Source organism: Bombina bombina, chromosome 12, assembly GCF_027579735.1.
Source record: "Bombina bombina isolate aBomBom1 chromosome 12, aBomBom1.pri, whole genome shotgun sequence".
NCBI lineage: Eukaryota > Metazoa > Chordata > Amphibia > Anura > Bombinatoridae > Bombina > Bombina bombina.
Genome location: NC_069510.1, coordinates 86,790,589 through 86,810,259, shown reverse-complemented (window position 1 = coordinate 86,810,259; position 19,671 = coordinate 86,790,589).

Sequence of the window (19,671 nt, the reverse complement as noted above, 5' to 3'; positions counted from 1 at the left end):
CAGGGGGGGTTGCACATTCTGACAGGGGGGTTGCACATTCTGACAGGGGGAGTGGGGGGTTGCACATTCTGACAGGGGGAGTGGGGGGTTTCTGACAGAGGGGGTTGCACATTCTGAGTGGGGGGGGATGCACATTCTGACAAGGGGGGTTGCACATTCTGACGGGTGAGTGGGGGGGTTGACACATTCTGACAGGGGGGGGTTGACACATTCTGACATTGGGGGGTTGACACATTCTGACATTGGGGGGATGACACATTCTGACATTGGGGGGATGACACATTCTGACATTGGGGGGATGACACATTCTGACATTGGGGGGTTGATACATTCTGACATTGGGGGGTTGACACATTCTGACATTGGGGGGTTGACACATTCTGACATTGGGGGGGTTGACATATTCTGACATTGGGGGGTTGGCAAATTCTGACAGGGGAGGTTGGCAAATTCTGACAAACCTGACAGGGGGGGTTTGTAAATTCTGACAGGGGGGGTTGACAAATTCTGATGGGAGGGTTTTACAAATTCTGATGGGGGGGTTTTACAAATTCTGACAGGGGGGGTTTACAAATTCTGACAGGGGGGTTTACAAATTCTGACAGGGGGGGTTTACAAATTCTGACAGGGGGGGGTTTACAAATTCTGACAGGGGGGGTTTACAAATACTGACAGGGGGGTTTTACAAATTCTGACAAACCTGACAGGGGGTGTTTGCAAATTCTGACAGGGGGGTAATTCGTACCTATCAAATGTATATTTCATCTTTTGATCCATGTAATTCGTATCTATCAAATGTATATTGCATCTTTTGATCTCTGTAATTCGTATCGATCAAATGTATATTGCATCTTTTGATCTATGTTATTCGTAAATATCAAATGTATATTGCATCTATTGATCTATGTAATCTATGGATCTATCTATCAAATCTATCGATCTCGTGGCCGGACTGTTTTGTGACAGCAACTTGTGTTTCGGCCAAATTTGAAGTAGGAGGACAGACCACGCATCTTCTTCCATCTCCCTGTTCCGAAAATCAAGGCCATATAGACCTGCACCTATAGGTCCCAGACCGCATGTTTTATTGTTATACTCTGTCAGAGAAATTATATAACTATCAATCGTATCAATCAAATATATATTGCATCTATTGATCTCTGTAATTCGTATCTATCAAATGAATATTGCATCTTTTGATCTATGTAATTTGTACCTATCAAATGTATATTGCATCTTTTGATCTGCCTTGCTGCTTTGCATAGAGGCCCACAGACTCTATAACAGATCTCTCTTGCAGGGAGAGGTGCAGCCAGAATGCAGGGTCAGAACCTCTGCAACTGGTATACTCGATTGTGCAAAAGGAAGTAACCTTACCATGGGTCCCAGAATGCACGTCTTTGTAATTCTCTGTCTGGGAAATTATATATCTTTCAAATTAGCTATTTATCTATCAAATCTATCTATCAATTGTATCTATCAAATGTTTATTGCATTTATTGATCTATGGAATTCGTATATCTATCAAATGTATATTGCATCTATTGATGTAATTCGTATCTATCAAATGTATATTGCATCTTTTGATCCATGTAATTCGTATCTATCAAATGTATATTGCATCTTTTGATCTATGTAATTGGTATCTATCAAATGTATATTGCATCTTTTGATCTATGTAATTGGTATCTATCAAATGTATATTGCATCTATTGATCTATGTAATCTATGTATCTATCTATCTATCTATCTATCTATCTATCTATCTATCTATCTATCTATCTATCAAATCTATCGATCTCGTGGTTGTGCAAATGGACTGTTTGCGGTGCGTTAAACGGGGAGTTTGGTCTGTCACTGTGAAGCGGGTGTAACCCTTACACTACCTGATCGATACAACATCATACCTGATGTTTTAAAGCACGTTATTCAAAACAATTTAGGAATGTTAGGTGATTTATGCCCTTTATGGCTTAAAACCAGACTCTGCATCAACTATGTAATTTGCCATGGATCCCCCTCCGGCATGCCACAGTCCAGGTGTTAGTCCCCTTGAAACAACTTTTCCATCACTATTGCGGCCAGAAAGAGTCCCTGTGGGTTTTAAAATTCGCCTGTCCATTGAAGTCAATGGCGGTTCGCCCGGTTCGCCGGTTCGCGAACATTTGCCGAAGTTTGTGTTCGCCGTTCGCGAACGCAAAATTTTAGGTTCGCGACATCACTAATTGCAAATTCTGACAGGGGGGATTGCAAATTTTGACAGGGGGGGTTGCAAATTCTGAGAAACCTGAAAGGAAGGGTTGCAAATTCTGACAGGGGGGATTGCAAATTCTGACAGGGGGGGTTGAAAATTCTGACAGGGGGGGTTGCAAATTCTGACAGGGGGGGCTGCAAAATTCTGACAAACCTGACAGGGGGGGTTGCAAATTCTGACGGGGGGGTTGCAAATTCTGACAGTGTGGGCTGCAAATTCTGACAGGGGGGGTTGCACATTCTGACAGTGTGGGCTGCAAATTCTGACGGGGGGTTTGCAAATTCTGACACACCTGACAGGGGGGGTTTGCAAATTCTGACGGGGGGTTGCAAATTCTGACAAACCTGACGGGGGGAAGTTGCAAATTCTGACAAATCTGACGGGGGGGTTGCAAATTCTGACAGGGGGTGTTTGCAAATTCTGACAAACCTGACGGGGTTGCAAATTCTGACGGGGGGATTGCAAATTCTGATTGGAGGGGTTGCAAATTCTGAAGGGAGGGGTTGGAAATTCTGAATGGAGGGGTTGCAAATTTTGCGAAACCTAATGGGGGGTTTGCAAATTCTGACAAACCTGATGGGGGGTTGCAAATTCTGACGGGGGGGTTGCAAATTCTGAAGGAAGGGGTTGCAAATTCTGAATGGAGGGGTTGCAAATTTTGCAAATTCTGACGGGGGTAGTTGCAAATTCTTACAGGGGGTTTGGAAATTATGACAATCCTGATGGGGGGAGTTGCAAATTCTGACCGGGGGGTTGCAAATTCTGACAAACCTGACGGGGGGAAGTTGCAAATTCTGACAAATCTGACGGGGGGTGTTTGCAAATTCTGACAAACCTGACGGGGGGGGCTGACACATTCTGACAGGGGGGGGTTGACACATTCTGACAGGGGGGGGGGTTGACACATTCTGACAGGGGGGGGTTGACACATTCTGACAGGGGGGGGGTTGACACATTCTGACAGGGGGGGGGTTGACACATTCTGACAGGGGGGGGTTGACACATTCTGACAGGGGGGGTTGACACATTCTGACAGGGGGGGTTGACACATTCTGACAGGGGGGGGGTTGACACATTCTGACAGGGGGGGTTGACACATTCTGACAGGGGGGGGGGTTGACACATTCTGACAGGGGGGGGGTTGACACATTCTGACAGGGGGGGGGTTGACACATTCTGACAGGGGGGGGTTGCAAATTCTGACAAACCTGACAGGGGGAGTTTGCAAATTCTGACAAACCTGACAGGGGGTTGCAAATTCTGACAAACCTGACAGGGGGGTTTGCAAATGCTGACAAACCTGACAGGGGGGTTTGCAAATTCTGACAAACATGACGGGGGTTTGCAAATTCTGACAAACCTGACTGGGCGGGGTTGCAAATTCTGACGGGGGGTTTGCAAATTCTGACAGGGGGGTTTGCAAATTCTGACAGGGGGGGTTGCAAATTCTGACAAACCTGACGGGGGGTTGCAAATTCTGACAAAGTTGATGGGGGGGGTTGAAAATTCTGACAAACATGACGGGGGCTGCAAATTCTGACAGGGGGGGTTGCAAATTCTGACTAACCTGACTGGGCGGGGTTGCAAATTCTTACAAACCTGACAGTAGGGTTTGCAAATTCTGACAAACCTGACAGGGGGGTTTGCAAATTCTGACAAACCTGACAGGGGGGTTTGCAAATTCTGACAAACCTGACAGTAGGGTTTGCAAATTCTGACAAACCTGACAGGGGGGTTTGCAAATTTTGACGGGGGTGGTTGCAAATTCTTACAGGGGGGGTTGCAAATTCTGACAAACCTGATGGGGCGGGGTTGCAAATTTTGACAGGGGGGGTTTCAAATTCTGACAGGGGGGGTTTCAAATTCTGACATGGGGGTTGCAAATTCTGACAGGGGGGGTTTGCAAATTCTGACGGGGGGGTTTCAAATTCTGACAAACCTGATGGGGGGTTTCAAATTCTGACAAACAGAACCCCTTCCTGGGAGAGGAGACAGTCGGTCTCTCTCCCCAGCGGCAGAGCCAGGAGCCAGGAGAGGAGACATTCGGTCTCTCTCCCCAGCGGCAGAGCCATCCCCTGGGAGCGGAGGTGGTCGTCCTGCCTCCCCATAAACAGAACCCCTTCCTGGGAGAGGAGACAATCAGTCTCTCTCCCCAGCGGCAGAGCCAGGAGCCGGGAGAGGAGACAGTCGGTCTCTCTCCCCAGCGGCAGAGCCATCCCCTGGGAGTGGAGGTAGTTGTCCTCCCTCCCCGTAAACAGAACCCCTTCACGGGAGAGGAGACAGTCGGTCTCTCTCCCCAGCGGCAGAGCCAGGAGCCGGGAGAGGAGACAGTCGGTCTCTCTCCCCAGCGGCAGAGCCATCCACTGGGAGCGGAGGTAGTCATCCTCCCTCCCCGTAAACTGAACCCCTTCCCGGGAGAGGAGACAGTCGGTCTCTCTCCCCAGCGGCAGAGCCAGGAGCCAGGAGAGGAGACAGTCGGTCTCTCTCCCCAGCGGCAGAGCCATCCCCTGGGAGTGGAGGTAGTCATCCTCCCTCCCCGTAAACTGAACCCCTTCCCGGGAGAGGAGACAGTCGGTCTCTCTCCCCAGCGGCAGAGCCATCCCCTGGGAGTGGAGGTAGTCATCCTCCCTCCCCGTAAACTGAACCCCTTCCCGGGAGAGGAGACAGTCGGTCTCTCTCCCCAGCGGCAGAGCCAGGAGCCAGGAGAGGAGACAGTCGGTCTCTCTCCCCAGCGGCAGAGCCATCCCCTGGGAGCAGAGGTAGTCGTCCTCCCTCCCCGTGAACAGAAACCCTTCCTGGGAGGGGAGACAGTCAGTCTCTCTCCCCAGCAGCAGAGCCATCCCCCGGGAGCAGAGGTAGTCATCCTCCCTCCCCTTACAGAGAAATCCTTGCAGGGAGAGATGGGTATCGATATCTCTCCCCAGCGGCTGAATCCCTTTCTGGGAGAGGAGACAGTTGGTCTCTCTCCCCAGCGGCAGCACAGTTTTCCATGGAGTGGACTTTGTATTTATTTTAACTAGGTACAATAGCTATTAAATAGTTAATAACTATTTAATAGCTACCTAGTTAAAATAATTACAAATTTACCTGTAAAATAAAACCTAAACTAAGTTACAATTACACCTAACACTACACTATCATTAAATTAATTAATTAAATAAATTAACTACAATTACCTCAAATTAAATACTATTAAATAAAATAAACTATAGTACAAAAAACAAACAAACACTAAATTACGGAAAATAAAAAAATTACAAGAAGTTTAAACTAATTACACCTAATCTAAGCCCCCTAATAAAATAAAAAAGCCCCCCAAAATAATAAAATGCCCTACTCTATACTAAATTACAAATAGCCCTTAAAAGGGCATTTTGCGGGGCATTGCCCCAAAGTAATCAGCTCTTTTACCTGTAAAAAAAGAAATACAACCCCCCCAACATTAAAACCCACCACCCACACCCAACCTTACTCTAAAACCAACCCAATCCCCCCTTAAAAAAACCTAACACTACCCCATTGAAGATCACCCTACCTTGAGACGTCTTCACCCAGCCGGGCAGAAGTCTTCATCCGATCCGGGCACAAGTGGTCCTCCAGCCGGACAGAAGTCTTTGCAAATTCTGACAGGGGGGGTTTGCAAATTCTGACAAACCTGACGGGGCGGGGTTCCAAATTCTGACAGGGGGGTTGCAAATTCTGATGGGGGGTGGCAAATTCTGACAGGGGGGTTGCAAATTCTGACAGGGGGAGTTGCAAATTCGGACAGGGGGAGTTGCAAATTCGGACGGGGGGGTTGCAAATTCGGACAGGGGGGTTGCAAATTCGGACAGGGGGGGTTGCAAATTCGGACAGGGGGGCGTTGCAAATTTGGACAAACCTGACAGGGGGGGGGGGGTTGCAAATTCAGACAAACCTGAAAGGCGGGGGGTTGCAAATTCGGACAAACCTGAAAGGCGGGGGGTTGCAAATTCGGACAAACCTGACAGGGGTTTTTTTGCAAATTCTGACAGGGGGGGTTTGCAAATTCTGACAAACCTGACAGGGGGGGTTTGCAAATTTGGACAAACCTGAAAGGGGGGGGGGGGTTGCAAATTCAGACAAACCTGAAAGGCGGGGGGTTGCAAATTCGGACAAACCTGACAGGGGGGTTTTGCAAATTCTGACAGGGGGGGTTTGCAAATTCTGACAAACCTGATAGGGTGGGTTTGCAAATTCTGACGGGGGGGTTTGCAAATTCTGATAAACCTGAAAGGGGGGGGGGTTGCAAATTCTGACAAACCTGACAGGGGGGTTGCAAATTCTGACAAACCTGACAGGGAGGTTTGCAAATTCTGACAAACCTGACAGGGGGGTTTGCAAATTCTGACAAACCTGACAGGGGGGTTTGCAAATTCTGACAAACCTGACAGGGGGGTTTGCAAATTCTGACAAACCTGACAGGGGGTTTGCAAATTTTGACGGGGTTGGTTGCAAATTCTTACAGGGGGGATTGCAAATTCTGACAAACCTGATGGGGCGGGGTTGCAAATTTTGACAGGGGGGTTTCAAATTCTGACAAACCTGACTGGGGGGTTGCAAATTCTGACAAACCTGACTGGGGGGGGTTGCAAATTCTGACAGGGGGGGTTTGCAAATTCTGACAAACCTGATAGGGGGTTTGCAAAATTCTGACAGGGTGGTTTGCAAATTCTGACAGGGGGGTTTGCAAATTCTGACAATGGGGGTTGCAAATTCTGACAGGGGGGTTTGCAAATTCTGACAGGGGGGGTTTCAAATTCTGACAAACCTGACGGGGGGTTGCAAATTCTGACAAACCTGACTGGGCGGGGTTGCAAATTCTGACAGGGGGGGTTTGCAAATTCTGATTTTTATTTTACAGGCAACTTTGTATTTATTTTAACTAGGTACAATAGCTATTAAATAGTTAATAACTATTTAATAGCTACCTAGTTAAAATAATTACAAATTTACCTGTAAAATAAAACCTAAACTAAGTTACAATTACACCTAACACTACACTATCATTAAATTATTTAATTAAATAAATTAACTACAATTACCTAAAATTAAATACTATTAAATAAAATAAACTATAGTACAAAAAACAAATAAACACTAAATTACAGAAAATAAAAAAAATTACAAGAAGTTTAAACTAATTACACCTAATCTAAGCCCCCTAATAAAATAAAAAAGCCCCCCAAAATAATAAAATGCCCTACCCTATACTAAATTACAAATAGCCCTTAAAAGGGCTTTTTGCGGGGCATTGCCCCAAAGTAATCAGCTCTTTTACCTGTAAAAAAAGAAATACAACCCCCCCAACATTAAAACCCACCACCCACACCCAACCTTACTCTAAAACCCACCCAATCCCCCCTTAAAAAACCTAACACTACCCCATTGAAGATCACCCTACCTTGAGACGTCTTCACCCAGCCGGGCAGAAGTCTTCATCCGATCCGGGCACAAGTGGTCCTCCAGCCGGACAGAAGTCTTTGCAAATTCTGACGGGGGGGTTGCAAATTCTGACAAACCTGACGGGGCGGGGTTCCAAATTTTGACAGGGGGGTTGCAAATTCTGACAGGGGGGTTGCAAATTCTGACAGGGGGAGTTGCAAATTCGGACAGGGGGAGTTGCAAATTCTGACAGGGGGGGTTGCAAATTCGGACAGGGGGGGGTTGCAAATTTGGACAAACCTGAGAGGGGGGGTTTGCAAATTCGGACAAACCTGAAAGGCGGGGGGGTTGCAAATTCGGACAAACCTGAAAGGCAGGGGGTTGCAAATTCGGACAAACCTGACGGGGGGGTTGCAAATTCGGACAAACCTGACAGGGGTTTTTTTTGCAAATTCTGACAAACCTGACAGGGGGGGGTTGCAAATTCTGACAAACCTGACAGGGGGGTTTGCAAATTCTAACAAACCTGACAGAGGGGTTTGCAAATTCTAACAAACCTGACGGGTGGTTTGCAAATTCTGATGGGGTCGGTTCCAAATTCTTACAGGGGGGGTTGGAAATTATCACAAAGCTGACGGGGGGAGTTGCAAATTATGATGGAGGGGTTGCAAATTCTGACAGGGGGGGTTTGCAAATTCTGACAGGGGGGATTGCAAATTCTGACAAACCTGATGGGGCGGGGGTTGCAAATTTTGACACGGGGGGGTTCAAATTCTGACAAACCTGACCGGGGGGTTGCAAATTCTGACAAACCTGATGGGGCGGGGTTGCAAATTTTGACAGGGGGGTTTCAAATTCTGACAAACCTGACCGGGGGGTTGCAAATTCTGACAAACCTGACTGGGGGGGTTTGCAAATTCTGACAGGGGGGTTTGCAAATTCTGACAAACCTGATAGGGGGTTTGCAAAATTCTGACAGGGGGGTTTGCAAAATTCTGACAGGGGGGTTTGCAAAATTCTGACAGGGGGGTTTGCAAATTCTGACAGGGGGGGTTTGCAAATTCTGACAATGGGGGTTGCAAATTCTGACAAACCTGACGGGGGATTGCAAATTCTGACAGGGGGGGGGGGGTTCAAATTCTGACGGGGGGGTTTCAAATTCTGACAAACCTGATGGGGGATTGCAAATTCTGACAGGGGGGTTTGCAAATTCTGACAGGGGGTTTGCAAATTCTGACAGGGGGGGTTTCAAATTCTGACAAACCTGACGGGGGGTTGCAAATTCTGACAAACCTGACAGGGGGTTGCAAATTCTGACAGGGGGGGTTTGCAAATTCTGACAATGAGGGTTGCAAATTCTGACAAACCTGACGGGGGATTGCAAATTCTGACAGGGGGGGTTCAAATTCTGACAGGGGGGGTTTCAAATTCTGACAAACCTGATGGGGGATTGGAAATTCTGACAGGGGTGTTTGCAAATTCTGACAGGGGGTTTGCAAATTCTGACAGGGGTGGTTTCAAATTCTGACAAACCTGATGGGGGGTTGCAAATTCTGACAAACCTGACTGGGCGGGGTTGGAAATTCTGACAGGGGGGGGTTTGCAAATTCTGACAAACCTGACAGGGGGGGGGTTGCAAATTCTGACAAACCTGATAGGGGGTTTGCAAAATTCTGACAGGGGGGTTTGCAAATTCTGACAGGGGGGTTTGCAAATTCTGACAATGGGGGTTGCAAATTCTGGCAAACCTGACGGGGGGTGGCAAATTCTGACAGGGGGTTTGCAAATTCTGACAGGGGGGGTTTCAAATTCTGACAAACCTGACAGGGGGTTGCAAATTCTGACAAACCTGACTGCAAATTCTGAAAAACCTGACAGGGGGGGTTTGCAAATTCTGACAAACCTGACAGGGGGGTTTGTAAATTGTGACAAACCTGACAGGAGGGGTTTGCAAATTCTGACAAACCTGACAGGGGGGTTTTGCAAATTCTAACAAACCTGACAGGGGGTTTGCAAATTCTAACAAACCTGACAGAGGGGTTTGCAAATTCTAACAAACCTGACGGGGGGTTTGCAAATTCTGATGGAGTCGGTTCCAAATTCTTACAGGGGGGGTTGGAAATTATCACAAAGCTGATGGGGGGAGTTACAAATTGTGATGGAGGGGTTGCAAATTCTGACAGGGGGGGTTTGCAAATTCTGACAGGGGGGGTTGCAAATTCTGACAAATCTGATGGGGCGGGGGTTGCAAATTTTGACAGGGGGGTTTCAAATTCTGACAAACCTGACCGGGGGGTTGCAAATTCTGACAAACCTGATGGGGCGGGGTTGCAAATTTTGACAGGGGGGTTTCAAATTCTGACAAACCTGACCAGGGAGTTGCAAATTCTGACAAACCTGACTGGGGGGGTTTGCAAATTCTGACAGGGGGGGTTTGCAAATTCTGACAAATCTGATAGGGGGTTTGCAAAATTCTGACAGGGGGTTTGCAAAATTCTGACAGGGGGGTTTGCAAATTCTGACAGGGGGGGTTTGCAAATTCTGACAATGGGGGTTGCAAATTCTGACAAACCTGACGGGGGATTGCAAATTCTGACAGGGGGGGGTTCAAATTCTGACAGGGGGGGTTTCAAATTCTGACAAACCTGATGGGGGATTGCAAATTCTGACAGGGGGGTTTGCAAATTCTGACAGGGGGGTTTGCAAATTCTGACAGGGGGGGTTGCAAATTCTGACAAACCTGACAGGGGGTTGCAAATTCTGACAGGGGGGGGGTTGCAAATTCTGACAATGGGGGTTGCAAATTCTGACCAACCTTGACGGGGGATTGCAAATTCTGACAGGGGGGGTTTCAAATTCTGACAAACCTGATGGGGGATTGCAAATTCTGACAGGGGTGTTTGCAAATTCTGACAGGGAGGTTTGCAAATTCTGACAGGGGGGTTTCAAATTCTGACAAACCTGACGGGGGGTTGCAAATTCTGACAAACCTGACTGGGCGGGGTTGGAAATTCTGACAGGGGGGGTTTGCAAATTCTGACAGACCTGACAGGGGGGGTTTGCAAATTTTGACAAACCTGATAGGGGGTTTGCAAAATTCTGACAGGGGGGTTTGCAAATTCTGACAGGGGGGTTTGCAAATTCTGACAATGGGGGTTGCAAATTCTGACAAACCTGACGGGGGGTGGCAAATTCTGACAGGGGGTTTGCAAATTCTGACAGGGGGGGTTTCAAATTCTGACAAACCTGACGGGGGGTTGCAAATTCTGACAGGGGGGTTTGCAAATTCTGATTTTTATTTTACAGGCAACTTTGTATTTATTTTAACTAGGTACAATAGCTATTAAATAGTTAATAACTATTTAATAGCTACCTAGTTAAAATAATTACAAATTTACCTGTAAAATAAAACCTAAACTAAGTTACAATTACACCTAACACTACACTATCATTAAATTAATTAATTAAATAAATTAACTACAATTACCTAAAATTAAATACTATTAAATAAAATAAACTATAGTACAAAAAACAAACAAACACTAAATTACAGAAAATAAAAAAATACAAGAAGTTTAAATTAATTACACCTAATCTAAGCCCCCTAATAAAATAAAAAAGCCCCCCAAAATAATAAAATGCCCTACTCTATACTAAATTACAAATAGCCCTTATAAGGGCATTTTGCGGGGCATTGCCCCAAAGTAATCAGCTCTTTTACCTGTAAAAAAAGAAATACAACCCCCCAACATTAAAACCCACCACCCACACCCAACCTTACTCTAAAACCCACCCAATCCCCCCTTAAAAAAACCTAACACTACCCCATTGAAGATCACCCTACCTTGAGACGTCTTCACCCAGCCGGGCAGAAGTCTTCATCCGATCCGGGCACAAGTGGTCCTCCAGCCGGACAGAAGTCTTTGCAAATTCTGACAGGGGGGGTTTGCAAATTCTGACAAACCTGACGGGCGGGGTTCCAAATTTTGACAGGGGGGGTTGCAAATTCTGACAGGGGGGGTTGCAAATTCTGACGGGGGGTGGCAAATTCTGACAGGGGGGTTGCAAATTCTGACAGGGGGAGTTGCAAATTCGGACAGGGGGAGTTGCAAATTCGGACAGGGGGGGTTGCAAATTCGGACGGGGGGGTTGCAAATTTGGACAAACCTGACAGGGGGGGGGTTGCAAATTCAGACAAACCTGAAAGGCGGGGGGTTGCAAATTCGGACAAACCTGAAAGGCGGGGGGTTGCAAATTCGGACAAACCTGACAGGGGGGTTTTTGCAAATTCTGACAGGGGGGGTTTGCAAATTCTGACAAACCTGACATGGGGGGTTTGCAAATTCTGACAAACCTGACAGGGGGGGTTTGCAAATTCTGACAAACCTGACAGGGGGGGTTTGCAAATTCTGATAAACCTGAAAGGGGGGGTTGCAAATTCTGACAAACCTGACAGGGGGAGTTTGCAAATTCTGACAAACCTGACAGGGAGGTTTGCAAATTCTGACAAACCTGACAGGGGGGTTTGCAAATTCTGACAAACCTGACAGGGGGGTTTGCAAATTTTGACGGGGTTGGTTGCAAATTCTTATAGGGGGGATTGCAAATTTTGACAAACCTGATGGGGCGGGGTTGCAAATTTTGACAGGGGGGTTTCAAATTCTGACAAACCTGACCGGGGGGTTGCAAATTCTGACAAACCTGACTGGGGGGGGTTGCAAATTCTGACAGGGGGGGTTTGCAAATTCTGACAAACCTGATAGGGGGTTTGCAAAATTCTGACAGGGGGGTTTGCAAATTCTGACAGGGGGGTTTGCAAATTCTGACAGGGGGAGTTGCAAATTCGGACAGGGGGAGTTGCAAATTCGGACGGGGGGGTTGCAAATTCAGACAGGGGGTTTGCAAATTTGGACAAACCTGACAGGGGGGGGGGTTGCAAATTCGGACAAACCTGAAAGGCGGGGGGGTTGCAAATTCGGACAAACCTGACAGGGGGGTTTTTGCAAATTCTGACAAACCTGACAGGGGGGGGGGGTTGCAAATTCTGATGGGGGGGTTTGCAAATTCTGATAAACCTGAAAGGGGGGGGTTGCAAATTCTGACAAACCTGACAGGGGGGTTGCAAATTCTGACAAACCTGACAGGGGGGTTTGCAAATTCTGACAAACCTGACAGGGGGGTTTGCAAATTTTGACGGGGTTGGTTGCAAATTCTTACAGGGGGGATTGCAAATTCTGACAAACCTGATGGGGCGGGGTTGCAAATTTTGACAGGGGGGTTTCAAATTCTGACAAACCTGACCGGGGGGTTGCAAATTCTGACAATGGGGGTTGCAAATTCTGACAAACCTGACGGGGGGTTTCAAATTCTGACAGGGGGGTTTGCAAATTCTGACAGGGGGGGTTTCAAATTCTGACAAACCTGACGGGGTGTTGCAAATTCTGACAAACCTGACTGGGCGGGGTTGAAAATTCTGACAGGGGGGGTTTGCAAATTCTGATTTTTTTTTTACAGGCAACTTTGTATTTATTTTAACTAGGTACAATAGCTATTAAATAGTTAATAACTATTTAATAGCTACCTAGTTAAAATAATTACAAATTTACCTGTAAAATAAAACCTAAACTAAGTTACAATTACACCTAACACTACACTATCATTAAATTAATTAATTAATTAATTAAATAAATTAACTACAATTAGCCTAAAATTAAATACTATTAAATAAAATAAACTATAGTACAAAAAACAAATAAACACTAAATTACAGAAAGTAAAAAAAATTACAAGAAGTTTAAACTAATTACACCTAATCTAAGCCCCCTAATAAAATAAAAAAGCCCCCCAAAATAATAAAATGCCCTACCCTATACTAAATTACAAATAGCCCTTAAAAGGGCTTTTTGCGGGGCATTGCCCCAAAGTAATCAGCTCTTTTACCTGTAAAAAAAGAAATACAACCCCCCAACATTAAAACCCACCACCCACACCCAACCTTACTCTAAAACCCACCCAATCCCCCCTTAAAAAAACCTAACACTACCCCATTGAAGTTCACCCTACCTTGAGACGTCTTCACCCATCCGGGCAGAAGTCTTCATCTGATCCGGGCACAAGTGGTCCTCCAGCCGGACAGAAGTCTTTGCAAATTCTGACAGGGGGGGTTTGCAAATTCTGACAAACCTGACGGGCGGGGTTCCAAATTTTGACAGGGGGGGTTGCAAATTCTGACAGGGGGGTTGCAAATTTTGACAGGGGGAGTTGCAAATTCGGACAGGGGGAGTTGCAAATTCGGACAGGGGGAGTTGCAAATTCTGACCGGGGGGGGTTGCAAATTTGGACAGGGGGGGGGTTGCAAATTTGGACAAACCTGACAGGGGGGGTTTGCAAATTCGGACAAACCTGAAAGGCGGGGGGTTGCAAATTCGGACAAACCTGAAAGGCAGGGGGTTGCAAATTCGGACAAACCTGACGGGGGGTTGCAAATTCGGACAAACCTGACAGGGTTTTTTTTGCAAATTCGGACAAACCTGACAGGGGGGGGGTTGCAAATTCTGACAAACCTGACAGGGGGGAGTTTGCAAATTCTGACAGACCAGACAGTGGGGGGAGTTTGCAAATTCTGACAGACCTGACAGTGGGGGGGGGGTTGCAAATTCTGACAGACCTGACAGTGGGGGGGGGGGGTTGCAAATTTTGACAAACCTGACAAGGGGGGTTCGCAAATTCTGACAAACCTGACAGGGGGGGTTTGCAAATTCTGAAAAACCTGAGAGGGAGGGTTTGCTAATTCTGAAAAACCCTGACAGGGGGGGGTTTGCAAATTCTGACAAACCTGACAGGGGGGTTTGTAAATTGTGACAAACCTGACAGGAGGGGTTTGCAAATTCTGACAAACCTGACAGGGGGGGTTTGCAAATTCTAACAAACCTGACAGAGGGGTTTGCAAATTCTGATGGGGGTGGTTCCAAATTCTTACAGGGGGGGTTGGAAATTATCACAAAGCTGACGGGGGGAGTTGCAAATTATGATGGAGGGGTTACAAATTCTGACAGGGGGGGTTTGCAAATTCTGACAGGGGGGGGTGCAAATTCTGACAAACCTGACTGGGGGGGGTTGCAAATTCTAAAACCCACCCAATCCCCCCTTAAAAAAAACCTAACACTACCCCATTGAAGATCACCCTACCTTGAGACGTCTTCACCCAGCCGGGCAGAAGTCTTCATCCGATCCGGGCACAAGTGGTCCTCCAGCCGGACAGAAGTCTTTGCAAATTCTGACAGGGGGGGTTTGCAAATTCTGACAAACCTGACAGGGCGGGGTTCCAAATTTTGACAGGGGAGGTTGCAAATTCTGACAGGGGGGGTTGCAAATTCTGACGGGGGGTGGCAAATTCTGACAGGGGGGTTGCAAATTCTGACAGGGGGAGTTGCAAATTAGGACAGGGGGAGTTGCAAATTCGGACAGGGGGGGTTGCAAATTCGGACAGGGGGGGTTGCAAATTTGAACAAACCTGACAGGGGGGGTTGCAAATTCAGACAAACCTGAAAGGCGGGGGTTGCAAATTCGGACAAACCTGAAAGGCGGGGGTTGCAAATTCGGACAAACCTGACAGGGGTTTTTTTGCAAATTCTGACAGGGGGGGTTTGCAAATTCTGACGGGGGGGTTTGCAAATTCTGATAAACCTGAAAGGGGGGGGGGGTTGCAAATTCTGACAAACCTGACAGGGGGAGTTTGCAAATTCTGACAAACCTGACAGGGGGGTTGCAAATTCTGACAAACCTGACAGGGAGGTTTGCAAATTCTGACAAACCTGACAGGGAGGTTTGCAAATTCTGACAAACCTGACAGGGGGGTTTGCAAATTCTGACAAACCTGACAGGGGGGTTTGCAAATTCTGACAAACCTGACAGGGGGGTTTGCAAATTTTGACGGGGTTGGTTGCAAATTCTTACAGGGGGGATTGCAAATTCTGACAAACCTGATGGGGTGGGGTTGGAAATTTTGACAGGGGGGTTTCAAATTCTGACAAACCTGACCGGGGGTTGCAAATTCTGACAAACCTGACTGGGGGGGGGTTGCAAATTCTGACAAACCTGACTGGGGGGGGTTTGCAAATTCTGACAGGGGGGGTTTGCAAATTCTGACAAACCTGATAGGGGGTTTGCAAAATTCTGACAGGGGGGTTTGCAAATTCTGACAGGGGGGTTTGCAAATTCTGACAGGGGGAGTTGCAAATTCGGACAGGGGGAGTTGCAAATTCGGACGGGGGGGGTTGCAAATTCGGACAGGGGGGTTGCAAATTTGGACAAACCTGACAGGGGGGGTTGCAAATTCAGACAAACCTGAAAGGCGGGGGGGTTGCAAATTCGGACAAACCTGAAAGGCGGGGGGTTGCAAATTCGGACAAACCTGACAGGGGGGTTTTTGCAAATTCTGACAGGGGGGGTTTGCAAATTCTGACAAACCTGACAGGGGGGGGGGTTTGCAAATTCTGATGGGGGGGTTTGCAAATTCTGATAAACCTGAAAGGGGGGGGGTTGCAAATTCTGACAAACCTGACAGGGGGGTTGCAAATTCTGACAAACCTGACAGGGAGGTTTGCAAATTCTGACAAATCTGACAGGAGGGTTTGCAAATTCTGACAAACCTGACAGGGGGGTTTGCAAATTCTGACAAACCTGACAGGGGGGTTTGCAAATTTTGACGGGGTTGGTTGCAAATTCTTACAGGGGGGATTGCAAATTCTGACAAACCTGATGGGGCGGGGTTGCAAATTTTGACAGGGGGTTTCAAATTCTGACAAACCTGACTGGGGGGGTTGCAAATTCTGACAGGGGGGGTTTACAAATTCTGACAAACCTGATAGGGGGTTTGCAAAATTCTGACAGGGGGTTTGCAAATTCTGACAATGGGGGTTGCAAATCCTGACAAACCTGACGGGGGGTTGCAAATTCTGACAGGGGGGTTTGAAAATTCTGACAGGGGGGGTTTCAAATTCTGACAAACCTGACGGGGTGTTGCAAATTTTGACAAACCTGACTGGGCGGGGTTGCAAATTCTGACAGGGGGGGTTTGCAAATTCTGATTTTTATTTTACAGGCAGCTTTGTATTTATTTTAACTAGGTACAATAGCTATTAAATAGTTAATAACTATTTAATAGCTACCTAGTTAAAATAATTACAAATTTACCTGTAAAATAAAACCTATACTAAGTTACAATTACACCTAACACTACACTATCATTAAATTAATTAATTAAATAAATTAACTACAATTAGCCTAATATTAAATACTATTAAATAAAATAAACTATAGTACAAAAAACAAATAAACACTAAATTACAGAAAATAAAAAAAATTACAAGAAGTTTAAACTAATTACACCTAATCTAGGCCCCCTAATAAAATAAAAAAGCCCCCCAAAATAATAAAATGCCCTACCCTATACTAAATTACAAATAGTGATTAATTCGGTAGATTACTGGAACTTATGATTGAAAAAGGATTTGTGTCATCAAATTAAAATATAACCTTTATTAGTTTTATTTATAAAAGAGACAGCATAAATTGTGTGTGTATGCTACCCTGGAGAGAGTTAAAAACAGAATTTATGTTTACCTGATAAATTACTTTCTCCAACGGTGTGTCCGGTCCACGGCGTCATCCTTACTTGTGGGATATTCTCCTCCCCAACAGGAAATGGCAAAGAGCCCAGCAAAGCTGGTCACATGATCCCTCCTAGGCTCCGCCTACCCCAGTCATTCGACCGACGTTAAGGAGGAATATTTGCATAGGAGAAACCATATGGTACCGTGGTGACTGTAGTTAAAGAAAATAAATTATCAGACCTGATTAAAAAAACCAGGGCGGGCCGTGGACCGGACACACCGTTGGAGAAAGTAATTTATCAGGTAAACATAAATTCTGTTTTCTCCAACATAGGTGTGTCCGGTCCACGGCGTCATCCTTACTTGTGGGAACCAATACCAAAGCTTTAGGACACGGATGAAGGGAGGGAGCAAATCAGGTCACCTAAATGGAAGGCACCACGGCTTGCAAAACCTTTCTCCCAAAAATAGCCTCAGAAGAAGCAAAAGTATCAAACTTGTAAAATTTGGTAAAAGTGTGCAGTGAAGACCAAGTCGCTGCCCTACATATCTGATCAACAGAAGCCTCGTTCTTGAAGGCCCATGTGGAAGCCACAGCCCTAGTGGAATGAGCTGTGATTCTTTCGGGAGGCTGCCGTCCGGCAGTCTCGTAAGCCAATCTGATGATGCTTTTAATCCAAAAAGAGAGAGAGGTAGAAGTTGCTTTTTGACCTCTCATTTTACCAGAAAAAACAACAAACAAGGAAGATGTTTGTCTAAAATCCTTTGTAGCATCTAAATAGAATTTTAGAGCGCGAACAACATCCAAATTGTGCAACAAACGTTCCTTCTTTGAAACTGGTTTCGGACACAGAGAAGGTACGATAATCTCCTGGTTAATGTTTTTGTTAGAAACAACTTTTGGAAGAAAACCAGGTTTAGTACGTAAAACCACCTTATCTGCATGGAACACCAGATAAGGAGGAGAACACTGCAGAGCAGATAATTCTGAAACTCTTCTAGCAGAAGAAATTGCAACTAAAAACAAAACTTTCCAAGATAATAACTTAATATCAACGGAATGCAAGGGTTCAAACGGAACCCCCTGAAGAACTGAAAGAACTAAATTGAGACTCCAAGGAGGAGTCAAAGGTTTGTAAACAGGCTTAATTCTAACCAGAGCCTGAACAAAGGCTTGAACATCTGGCACAGCAGCCAGTTTTTTGTGAAGTAACACCGACAAGGCAGAAATCTGTCCCTTCAGGGAACTTGCAGATAATCCTTTTTCCAATCCTTCTTGAAGGAAGGATAGAATCCTAGGAATCTTAACCTTGTCCCAAGAGAATCCTTTAGATTCACACCAACAGATATATTTTTTCCAAATTTTGTGGTAAATCTTTCTAGTTACAGGCTTTCTGGCCTGAACAAGAGTATCAATAACAGAATCTGAGAACCCTCGCTTCGATAAAATCAAGCGTTCAATCTCCAAGCAGTCAGCTGGAGTGAAACCAGATTCTGATGTTCGAACGGACCCTGAACAAGAAGGTCTCGTCTCAAAGGTAGCTTCCAAGGTGGAGCCGATGACATATTCACCAGATCTGCATACCAAGTCCTGCGTGGCCACGCAGGAGCTATCAAGATCACCGACGCCCTCTCCTGATTGATCCTGGCTACCAGCCTGGGGATGAGAGGAAACGGCGGGAACACATAAGCTAGTTTGAAGGTCCAAGGTGCTACTAGTGCATCCACTAGAGCCGCCTTGGGATCCCTGGATCTGGACCCGTAGCAAGGAACTTTGAAGTTCTGACGAGAGGCCATCAGATCCATGTCTGGAATGCCCCACAGCTGAGTGACTTGGGCAAAGATTTCCGGATGGAGTTCCCACTCCCCCGGATGCAATGTCTGACGACTCAGAAAATCCGCTTCCCAATTTTCCACTCCTGGGATGTGGATAGCAGACAGGTGGCAGGAGTGAGACTCCGCCCATAGAATGATTTTGGTCACTTCTTCCATCGCTAGGGAACTCCTTGTTCCCCCCTGATGGTTGATGTACGCAACAGTTGTCATGTTGTCTGATTGAAACCGTATGAACTTGGCCCTCGCTAGCTGAGGCCAAGCCTTGAGAGCATTGAATATCGCTCTCAGTTCCAGAATATTTATCGGTAGAAGAGATTCTTCCCGAGACCAAAGACCCTGAGCTTTCAGGGATCCCCAGACCGCGCCCCAGCCCATCAGACTGGCGTCGGTCGTGACAATGACCCACTCTGGTCTGCGGAATGTCATCCCTTGTGACAGGTTGTCCAGGGACAGCCACCAACGGAGTGAGTCTCTGGTCCTCTGATTTACTTGTATCTTCGGAGACAAGTCTGTATAGTCCCCATTCCACTGACTGAGCATGCACAGTTGTAATGGTCTTAGATG